Genomic DNA, 11,093 nt, shown 5'->3' with positions numbered 1-11,093 from the left:
CAGACTGCAGCGCCTTTAACCGCACGGCCACTTCGGCCGGCTCGAATTGTTGCATCCCGTGTTTGACGAGTAGGCAGAATTCAAGAAAACAGGCACACTTGAACTGTGATGAGCATTTGAGCAAGTGGTAACTGAAGGAGCCACAGATGACTGTCCATCGTCGCATTTTAGCGGGTTCAAGTACTTGAATTTGGGCGTGCGACGACCTGATAGGTTAATTTGGTGCTAAATAACCCCGAAACGGCGCAAAGTACCGATTTTTTTTTTCAGAACTATTATTTCTCAGTACAACCCCGTCTACAACATCCTTACAAGCTTTCCAGAATGAATGTGAGCAGCTTGTTTAATGAATGAGATTTTCACTCTGCAGCGGAGTGTGCGCTGATATGAAACTTCCTGGCAGATTAAAACTGTGTGCCGGACCGAGACTCGAACTCGGGACCTTTGCCATTCGTGGGCAAGTGCTCTACCAACTGAGCTACCCGGTGCAGAGTGAAAATCTCATTCTGGAAACATCCCCCAGGCTGTGGCTAAGCCATGTCTCCGCAATATCCTTTTTTTCAGGAGTGCTAGTTCTGCAAGTTTCGCAGGAGAGCTTCTGTAAAGTTTGGAGTTTAGGAGACGAGGTACTGGCAGAAGTAAAGCTGTGAGGACGGGGCGTGAGTCGAGCTTGTTTAATATCTGAGCTGAATCACGAACTGAGAAACAGGCAGTTGAAGTCAGAGAAGTAAACGAGTCTGGCTGGATTCGATTCTTCACGCCTTCTTCTAAAAAAGCTATTCTGTTTTAGTTTATAATACATAGCTTGCTTGTAAACCAAAGATGCAAAGAAACTGCCACCACTGGTAGTCGATTTGCGCTCGTAAGAACTGAGTTTTGTGACCGCTAGAGTCACTGCTCCTCGAGGCACGGTAGTTCCGTATACAGTGGTAACCGTAGTGTACCACTAACAGACTTCTGCTCTTGCGTAAACCAATAGAAACTATATGTAGAATATGTAGCAAAGTGTTGCCAACTTACTAGAGCAGTGGTTGAGGTTCATTTTGCAACATAAACATGAGTGCAGCGCGTATTTGAAATCAAATTCCAGCACAAAACAAATCTTATGTGCACCTCAAATAGTTAACAAAACAGTTTTTGGAAAGGAAGAGAAGGTCTGCATCCAGAAATAGAGAAATAGTGAAATTGCGTCAAACAGCGTAATATACATAAACTGCTTTCCTAAAATATGTAACCTAGTGTTTCCTAATAAAGCCATATGAGAACTACATTACTGACTACTGGAGAAATGCTGCCCAAATATGGATTGCTGCACACGAATCACCCGTGTGTGACGTGTCGTCCACAAGTGACAACCGCAGTGACGAGGCACAACATAATGGCACCATTCAATTGCTCTCCATATACCGCGACAAGCCATACAATGCTTCAAAAATAAACAAACCTGTAATGTCAGCGTTTCCGATGCTTATGTAAGTCTATAACATTTGTTTTTATTTCGAAATGGTTTCGGATTATTAATGGTCCTAGGCACATACCAACCAAACGACCAAGTGACAAATTGGATGGGTGTATGTGTTACGACAGACCGATCGATGAACTTCCCCCGTCGCGATGTCGGGAGGGTAGATCCACCCGGCGGCCGACCTCCGATGCCCCCCCCCCCCCCTTCCCCCATCGACCGCAACAACTTGTGGTGCCGCTGTCGTGCCAGTCTCCCGAAAAACGTTCATCTCTTGTTATGGTGCCGAGTTAAAATGCTGTTCTAATAGAGCATACATGACAGGGTGCAAGGAGGACGAAACATTAAGGAGAAAGTTTCTGGAGAAATTTAAAGACTGCGGATGTTTGTGGGACACCTCGTGCGAGAAATGTTGCTAAATAAATGCAAGGAATGAAGCAAGTTTTCATTTTTTTAAACAAACCATTATAGCTCTGTGTCACACATAAAGAGAATAAAAGTCCCTTGATATTCTACATTCCCGTTGTCAGGTTCTAGTGCCAATGCTTAGTGGAAGTGACATCTGACAACCGAAATATCGAAGTTCAAGGGACGATAAAACATAAAATATATTTTCTTCAGTCTTGTAAGTGTTTAAAATGTCGAGCCTATATCCAAGCCCTCTCCTAAGAAGAGCAAAGTATGGGATTCTTTTACAAGTCTACACTTGCTAAATACTTCATTTCTTATGTAACTGTTGTATTTGGTAGATGATGTGTTCCACCACCACAAGCAGTCTTTCTTCTTCGACTTTGACATGATTTATTTTGAACTTATAGGTCATATTTTATGCTAAATGCATAACTAAATTAATGATGTTTACATATATGTCCTTTGTTTTATTTGTCTTGCTTTACCATTATCTATTTGCTCAGATTTCACGCTGCAGGTTTCAGGAATCATTCTAGTTAATTGTTGTGGGATAAAAAAGCACTGAAATTGAGGTCCCCTTCACTTCTGCCAGTGACTAGAAACCTTAATGCAGATAACAGCCTCTCTTTGCAGCTCGCCCATTACTGTATTCTTTTTCGTTAAGAGTCGTTTGATGATGTTCAGCAGTTCCGAAATGCATGATTCATCCAGTTTTAGATAGTTACGATAATCATTAGATCCCAAGTACTTAAGTAACGAAACATAGGTGAATTTCTCTTCTTTCATTAGTCACTTCTTTGCCCACAGCTTTCTATAGGCTATGTTTGGTCTTGTTATCTCTAACACAGCCAAGAAAAACCCACGTTTTTGTTTCTGTGTAGAACCAAGCGGTATCTAGCAGACCATGGAAGCAATGAACTAAAGATAAACAAACCACAAGACGGGAGCGCTGCAGTCTCTGGGTGCAGTCGCACGGGACTTGTGTAGGCTGCCAGGAATTTGGTTGGTTGGTCAGCCAATAAATTGGTGCATATGTACAGGCACAAGGTATCTTCAGGTGACAAGTGACTAAAGGTAACAGGAAATACGAGTGCAAAGAAGTATGTAATCAACATAGAGGAGGCTGTCTGTGCTTACAGACAAAGAGACAGCATATTCTACAGAAGAAATACCGTGACAACGGTGAACAGTGAACAATTCTGCGGCATGTTTTATACTGACAAAACAAATGAGCGTGGTATAGGATAGTGGTAGTTATGGTATCAAGTAACTACGGCATATCGTCCAGTTGTTATTGTTCAGGAGTTACTCTCAAAAGCGAAATTACACTCACAAGGGAACCTCCCCATCGCACCCCCCTCAGATTTAGTTATAAGTTGGAACAGTGGATAGGCCTTGGAAAACTGAACACAGATCAATCGAGAAAACAGGAAGAAGTTGTGTGGAACTATGAAAAAAATGAACAAAATATACAAACTGAGTAGTCCATGCGCAACATAGGCAACATCAAGGAAAATGTGTGGTCCGGAGCTCCGTGGTCCCGTGGTTAGCGTGAGCAACTGTGAAACGAGAGGTCATTGGGTCAAGTCTTCCCTCGCGTGAAAATTTTAATTTTTTATTTTCGCAAAGTTATGATCCATCTGTTCGTTCATTGACGGCTCTGTTCACTGTAATAAGTTTAGTGTGTGTTTTGCGACCGCACTGCAAAACCGTGCGATTAGTAGGCGAAAGGACGAGACTCTCCAATGGCAACCGAAAACATTTGATCGCAAGGTCATAGGTCAACCGATTCCTCCACAGGAAAACACGTCTGATATATTCTATACGACACTGGTGACGGCACGTGCGTCACATGACAGGAATATGTTGTCGACCCACCTAACTTGTACACTTGGCGAATGGGTAAAAAGATGCTTCTATCTTGCCCGATTTAGGTTTCTTTGCGGAAGTGATAATCACTCCCAAAAAAGTGATGAAAACATAAGAGTTTGTCACATAAACTGCAACAAATGAATGCAACAGTTTCACAGTCGCACAGTTTTCCCTGTGCTCTGTCAAAACATATGTTTTTAACGTTTTCAAATTTTTCCGTGTGCAGACCGTCAAATCCTGAATATGTCCAAGCAAATCTGAACATGTCCTGGAATTTTGGAAAGCGAAGGTGATTATTGAAAAAATTAAACTTTTTTCTCGTGGGAGGACTTGAACCAACGACCTTTCATTTAGCAGCTGCTAACGCTAACCACGAGACCATGGTGCTCCTTAGCTCATATTATCCATGATGTTGCCTATCTTGCTCATGGACTACACAGTTTGTTTATTTTGCTTATTTTTTTCGTAGTTCCACACCACTTCCTCCAGTTTTCTCGATTGATCTGTGTTCAGTTTTTCAAGGCCTATCCATTGTGTCAACTTATAACCAAAATCTGAGGGGGGTGCGATGGGGAGGTTCCCTTTTCAGTATGACGAACAAAGATTTGATACATATGACTGAAACAAACACACACAAATAATCTAGTACCATGCAATCTATTGCATGATGTTTAGAATAGAAGGCATGTTTTGGAAAATTCAGTTGAGGGGATCAATCTTCATTTGGTTTAATACACCGTTTACTGCAAGTAAGCTATATCCAGTAAAATCATTTGTATATACGTATGTGCTGCACAAATTTTATAAAACAGAATGATGAGATAAACGTTACAGAATAATCTTATTTTTATTCAAAATGTATACAGTGTGGTGAAACGGGTCTGTAATAACCCATTTCATGGTACTACAATTATGATGCTTCTCTGTTTCGTTTGTCGAGTCTCGGAGATGACGTTTACTTGTCATGTGCTTGAGCAGTGGTTAAGCTCATGGGAAAGGAATACTTAAGAACGTCTTTATTATTACGTGTGTTATTGTCAAGAAGAATTTTTATCCATTGGTTCACCTATTTCAGGAACATCAGCAAAAATTTTCATTAACCATATAGAATAATTAATATCTGAAGACATAATAATGAAGAAAAGCTACAACATAATCTTCTGATACAGATACGTGGATGACATACTTTGCACGGTAGATGAATATAAAAATAGAATACAACAACTACACAAAGACATAAATACTATGCTCAAAAACATAAAGTTCACAATACAAGAAGAACAAGACAACTCACAGCTTTCTAGTCATAACCATAAAAAAAAGACAGTAGCAAACACACATTTTACGTATACAGAAAACCCAGAACAAGTCACACTATCTTAAATGCAACGTCAAACCACCCTCAGAATCACAAATACATGTTAAACAGACTGAACACGATCCCCTTAAACACTTCTGATTACCAGAAAGAGCTAGCCATTATAAAACAAACAGCATTAAAAATGGACATAAAGAAACAACCAAAGGGAACAAACTAAAGGGAAAAATAAAGACACTAATAATGAAAAAATCTTCCCAAACCACATCAGCACATACAAATTGCACTACTACAAAAACAGGGCGTACAATGACCTACCACCAAAATTCACTCATAAAATACGTAACATATTCAAGAAACAAGTCATGGACATTGCTTACAAATCGAATAACTCAATAAAAAAGCACATCCCAAAACTGAAATCAAAACCAGACGGATACCAACAACCTGACATCTATCAGCACAGTTGCAGACCTTGTAAAAAGATATACTTTGGAATGACCGGCATGACATTCGACACAAGATATAAAGAACACATCAGAGAATTTAAATACAGGACAAACCGTCCCATATTTGCAGATCATCTAGAACAAGAACACCATAGGCCATGCAATATTAAAAAAGACATGTACATCGTAAGAATCAGTAAAGACAGCCACCTCCTCCCTTTCAAGAAAATTTCTCTATAAACAAAGTGTTAACACAAAATAAACATTGCTTAATGATCAAATAAATATTGGAAACCAGACTGCATATGAAATAATTGATGACATTACACGAAAAAAAAGCCCTTTCCATCCTTCACCCTCTCCCACTCTCCCACCCAACCGTGCTCAGTTTCATATCACTTCTTGCTCTACGACTTCTCCTCCAACTCACAGTCCATCACACTACTATACACTTATATCCTCTCATGATGACTTCCCGCTCCCCCAACAAAAAAAAAAAAGGAAATGCGGCACTATTACTTCACTATTCCTACACAGTACATAAATACACAGCAACATAATTAAATAGAATTACATACATACGACAAACTGAAAAAAGAGTACAAATGAACCACAAACTAGAGGCAATGTTATGTTGGCAACACTACAAAACAGAAACCACAATACCTACTTAGACGTACAAAACCAAAAAGAAAACAGTGGTGTGCGAGTGTGCGAAAAAGTGTGCTGTGTAAAACATACAAAATTCGTAGTTCTGCTGGTCAACAAAAAATTAGACTACAACTATCAGTGTCCAAAGAAGATATCAACGATATGTTAACAGACGGCATTTTCCAATGTAGGCGATAAATCAAGCGGAAATCATCGTAAGTAAAAACCAACATATTGTTAACGAAGTATTTTTCGATCTTAAAGTAAATCAAAATGTAAATAACTTAATTACAGGACACGGATGATGCTTTATCTCAACTAAGCGAAACGCTTCTTGTGAAAAGACACGCATTCTTTGTAGTTGAAACTACGGAACAAAAATACTGTAAAAATCTTTTATTTAAATTTATTGAATCTTTGTCTCACTCTTCCTGCCACTAATAATTATCCTTCGGTAAATTCTGAGGTGACCTGAATAGAAAACATACAGGATACAATAGTTTTTAATTGTTTGGTGACTTAATTACTAGTTTCTTAAGCATATAGTAGCACTAATCATGAGTAATTTTTGTGAGAAATATTTTTTGTCATTTGTTAAAATCCTTAGAAGTCCTTCAATTAATATATGAGGTGGTTTTAAAAAGTGTGTCGCACATTATTATGGCAGGCCAAGTAACATGTATTGAATGGTGCATCACTCTTAAAATTGTCCGAGACACATTACATTACTTTCCAACAAGTCACCAAGTCGGTGTATACAGTGACTGGAGCACTCTACAAATTGATTAAATCCTCGGTGTTAGAATCCCACTCCTTGGTCACACAGCCATTGACCTCAAATCTCTTCCTTGGAGTAAATTTCTACATTGACAGTACATGGTTAGAGCTGCATTTGAAAGACACATTAACTGTTTGATGGGCTGTTGGCCCCAGGAAACATCAAAGTTACTTCTGGAGTCCTCTTTGGAATGAAAAAGTTTATGACACATAGCACTATGATAGCTAATACTAAATTTCACACATGTGCCTGATGCAAAGGTCAAATCTCGGTGAAGCTCCACACAAGGGAGGAATTGGTTACAATGCGGTACTGAAGATCCTAATGGCTCGTTAGAGAGGTCAGCGCGTAGCCTTGATCTCTTTAGGAATTAATTTGCCTGGAAAGCCAGAGCGATGGCCTAAATACCGTGAAGGCACCAGGATACCCCTGGGTCTATCTGTGGCCACATGACCCTGTGGAGGGAGGTACGTCTGTAAGGCCAGCGACCTTCTGTAGCGAACATGCTAGCCTGATGGGTGCGCGGAAAACCTTCCGTCTCTCATCTGGTGCAGCAGCCCTTTAGCATTGCCTTGCAGGCCTCCTACTTGATGCTCATGGATGATTAGTTGCTATGTGAGAAAACGAATGGCCCTGACACAGCACTCGTCATCAGAATATCTGACATTGCCTGCCATCAGTTCTTCAGTTCCTGGGCACTGTCATCTGTGGTTGTTGATTGTCCTCCTTCCTCGTCAGCATCACCCAAGGCTGTGTGACCTTGGTCAAATTGTTGGCATTATTTCTCTAAGGCTGCGTGCTACATAGCATTTAGTCCACATGCAGCCAGATTTTCACGGTGCATCTGTGTGCTGTTTGGCTGAATTACCCACAAGAATCGTTTTGTCGCATGTACTTCAACTTTGGAATACATTTCCATCTGCCACACCACTTTACTCGCACACTATGACGTACATGTTAGCTGTACTGAAGCAAAGGTGTGTCAACAGCAAACCCAGAATATTTACTCTCTCCTGGTAATGCGCCACTCCCGTTGATATATGGTCTTTGTGTGGGATGACATTTGGAACTTATTTTTTGTAATCCCCTCGCAGTTTTAGAACATGAATCATCTTGGCAGGTACTGTATACAGACAATACCACTGAATTCATTTTGAGAATCCCTCTTTATGTGGTCGTCACCCACCAACAATACGTGCAAGAAACTTGTGCCTATAACATCAAATAAAATTCACACCTCAGCAGCAGCGGCATATTGACCTGAGTATGTCACAGCGAGAGAAATGTGATGTTTAACGAGTTTCCGTGATTTTTTGTGAACTTGCTCTATCTAGCAGTGATTCTTTGTTATTCGCCAATGATATAATTAGTAAAGTGGCTGTTCTCAATGTAGTCGCTGAGCTTCGTATCATCGACTCACCTTCCCAGGGCAACTTTGAGCTTCTGGGTGTCATTACACAGTGTGTTAGCATCGATTATCTTATCAGTGGCTGCAAAGGTGGTGATCGGGTTAGAAGTTGAAACTTCTCCTTTGAATGTAAAGAATGACAGTGGTGGAAAAACTCTTGTGCTATTTGATTTTTAAACAGCTGAGCAAAACTCAGACAGTGTTCTCTTTACTTATTCTGATCATCACTAAACTGACACACAATATTTTAGCGCAACACAGTCTGACTTTCAATAATCACTACAAAAGAATTGCTCTGACTAACAATAATTTATACCTTTCATGAATCACTTACCTCACAAAAATCTTCATGACTCGAACTACTGCAATACAGCGACTGCCATACTGCCACTTAAATAAAAGATTCTAACTACTGAAGGCACTAACTACTGATAGACATAGTTTTCAAATGAAAGATTCTGATAGAGAACAAATAATGTATTTACCTTAACAACGTTCAATAGTCATTATACAATTAAACAAATTTCCTTTTTCTGACGGACACACGTCCAGATCGTCCGCTCATAGTAACCTTTCAAAACTCTGGCATCTCTCTCCCCACATCCATCACTGCTGGCGGCTCACCTCCAACTGCCCAAGGCTACGGGCTGTTCACATCCAACTGACCTGCACTACAATAGTGAATAGTCCAACAATGAGTCCAACCAGACACAGACTGCACACATCACAGTCAGCGATTTTCATACAGAGCACTACGTGGCGTTACCAATTTAAAAACCTAAACAGCCTACTTACGAAGTTATCCAACATTAAGTAAATGCGGCGTGTCTGCTTGGGACACAGTGACTGTTAGGAATTAATGTAAAGACAAGTAACCACAATTAACACAATCTTTGCCTTTTAGTTAACTTGTTCCGCACTGCTAAGGAGCCGCGCGGAGTGGCCACGAGGTTTGAGGCGCCATGTGACAGATTGCGTGGCCTCTCCCGCCGGAGGTTCGAGTCCTCCCTCGGGCATGGGTGTGTGTGTTGTTCCTAACATTAGGTAGTTTAAGTTAGTTTGAGTGGTGTGTAAGTCTAGGGACCGACGACCTCAGCAGTTTGGTCTGTTAGGAATTCACACATTTTTTGAACTGCTAAGGAGAACGTGTTCGGAAATTTGTCACTCGACAGAAATGCGTCCAGCTATGTATTGTTGGCCAACATCTAGAGTTTGCGTTTGATGCTGAACTTAGCTCTGAACTTTCGACGAGGGGTCGTTAGGGAATGGATATCTCAATATATTCCCTTTGGCAGAGGAATTTAGTAATGAAAAAGCAAACAATACGGTATATCTGGCAGTTTGTCATTACATGAATCATTTATCTAATCCAGCTCATCAGTAGTTTTACCTCTATTGCAGCTGCTTAATGATCAGTAGAGTGCGTCTAGTCTTTTTGTTGATACCATTTGCCAGAGAGTTACATGCAACTTACAGTGACACAATATTTTGCAAAAACTTTTTTTCAACTTGAACCAACTGAGCTGGAAGCAGACTATTGCTACCAACATGCATGCAATATCACCTAGAGGCTATAACATTGCAATTTATACAACAGCTCACGCACGTACTTACCTTGACCCAATTATTTTATCTCAATTTTATGGTAGCGCTGCACCCTTTCAGAATCTTCTGTTTAGTCTGATACAGAAAGCTGGAAAGAGTGCGCTATGGATCACCTAAATATCTATATCTCGGTTAGGTCCAGCAACAGTCTGTGATAACTTGTAGACGACGCTGTAGTGTATGTGAAACGTTTGTCGTTGATACAGTAGGGGGATACAAGAAGGCTAGGATAGAATTCCTATTTGTTGGTGTTAATGGCAGCTTCCTCTAAATGAAAACAAATGTAAGCTAATGAAGATGAGTAGGAAAAACAATTCTGTAATGTTCGAATATAGTATTGGTGGTGTGCTGCTTTACGTAGACTTTAATGTAACTTTCTTAATTAGTCTGATACACTACGTGATCAAAAGTATCCGGACTCCTGGCTAAAAATGACTTACAAGTTCATGGCGCCCTCCATCGGTAATGCTGGAATCCAGTATGGTGTTGGCCCACCCTTAGCCTTGATGAGAACTTCCACTGTCGCAGGCATACGTTCAATAAGGTGCTGGAAGGTTTCTTCGGGAATGGCAGCCCATTCTTCACGGAGGAGAGGTATCGATGTCGGTCGGTGATGACTGCCACGAAGTCAGCTTTCCAAAACATCCCAAAGGTGTTCTACAGGATTCAAGTCAGTACTCTATGCAGGTCAGTCCATTACAGGGATGTTATTGTCGTGTAACCACTTCACCATAGGCCGTGCATTATGAACAGATGCTCTATCGTATTGAAAGACGCAATCGCCATCCCTGAATTGCTCTTCAAGAGTGGGAAGCAAGAAGGTGCTTAAAACATTAATGTAGGCCTGTACTGTGATAGTGCCACGCAAAACACCAAGGGGTCCAAGCCCCTCCATGAAAGACACGACCACACCATAACACCTTCGCCTCCGAATTTTACTGTTGGCACTACACGCGCTGGCAGAAGACGCTCACCGAGCATTCGCCATACCCACACCCTGCCATCGGATCGCCACATTGTATACCGTGATTCGTCACTCCACACAACGTTTTTCCACTGTTCAATCGGCCAATGTTTACACTCTTTACACCAAGCGAGGCGTTGTTTGGCATTTACCGGGGTGAGGTGTGGCTTACGAG

This window comes from Schistocerca nitens, chromosome 7, assembly GCF_023898315.1.
Source record: "Schistocerca nitens isolate TAMUIC-IGC-003100 chromosome 7, iqSchNite1.1, whole genome shotgun sequence".
NCBI classification, from domain to species: domain Eukaryota; kingdom Metazoa; phylum Arthropoda; class Insecta; order Orthoptera; family Acrididae; genus Schistocerca; species Schistocerca nitens.
The sequence above is the reverse complement of the archived record's forward strand: the minus strand, read 5'-3'. Positions refer to the sequence as shown.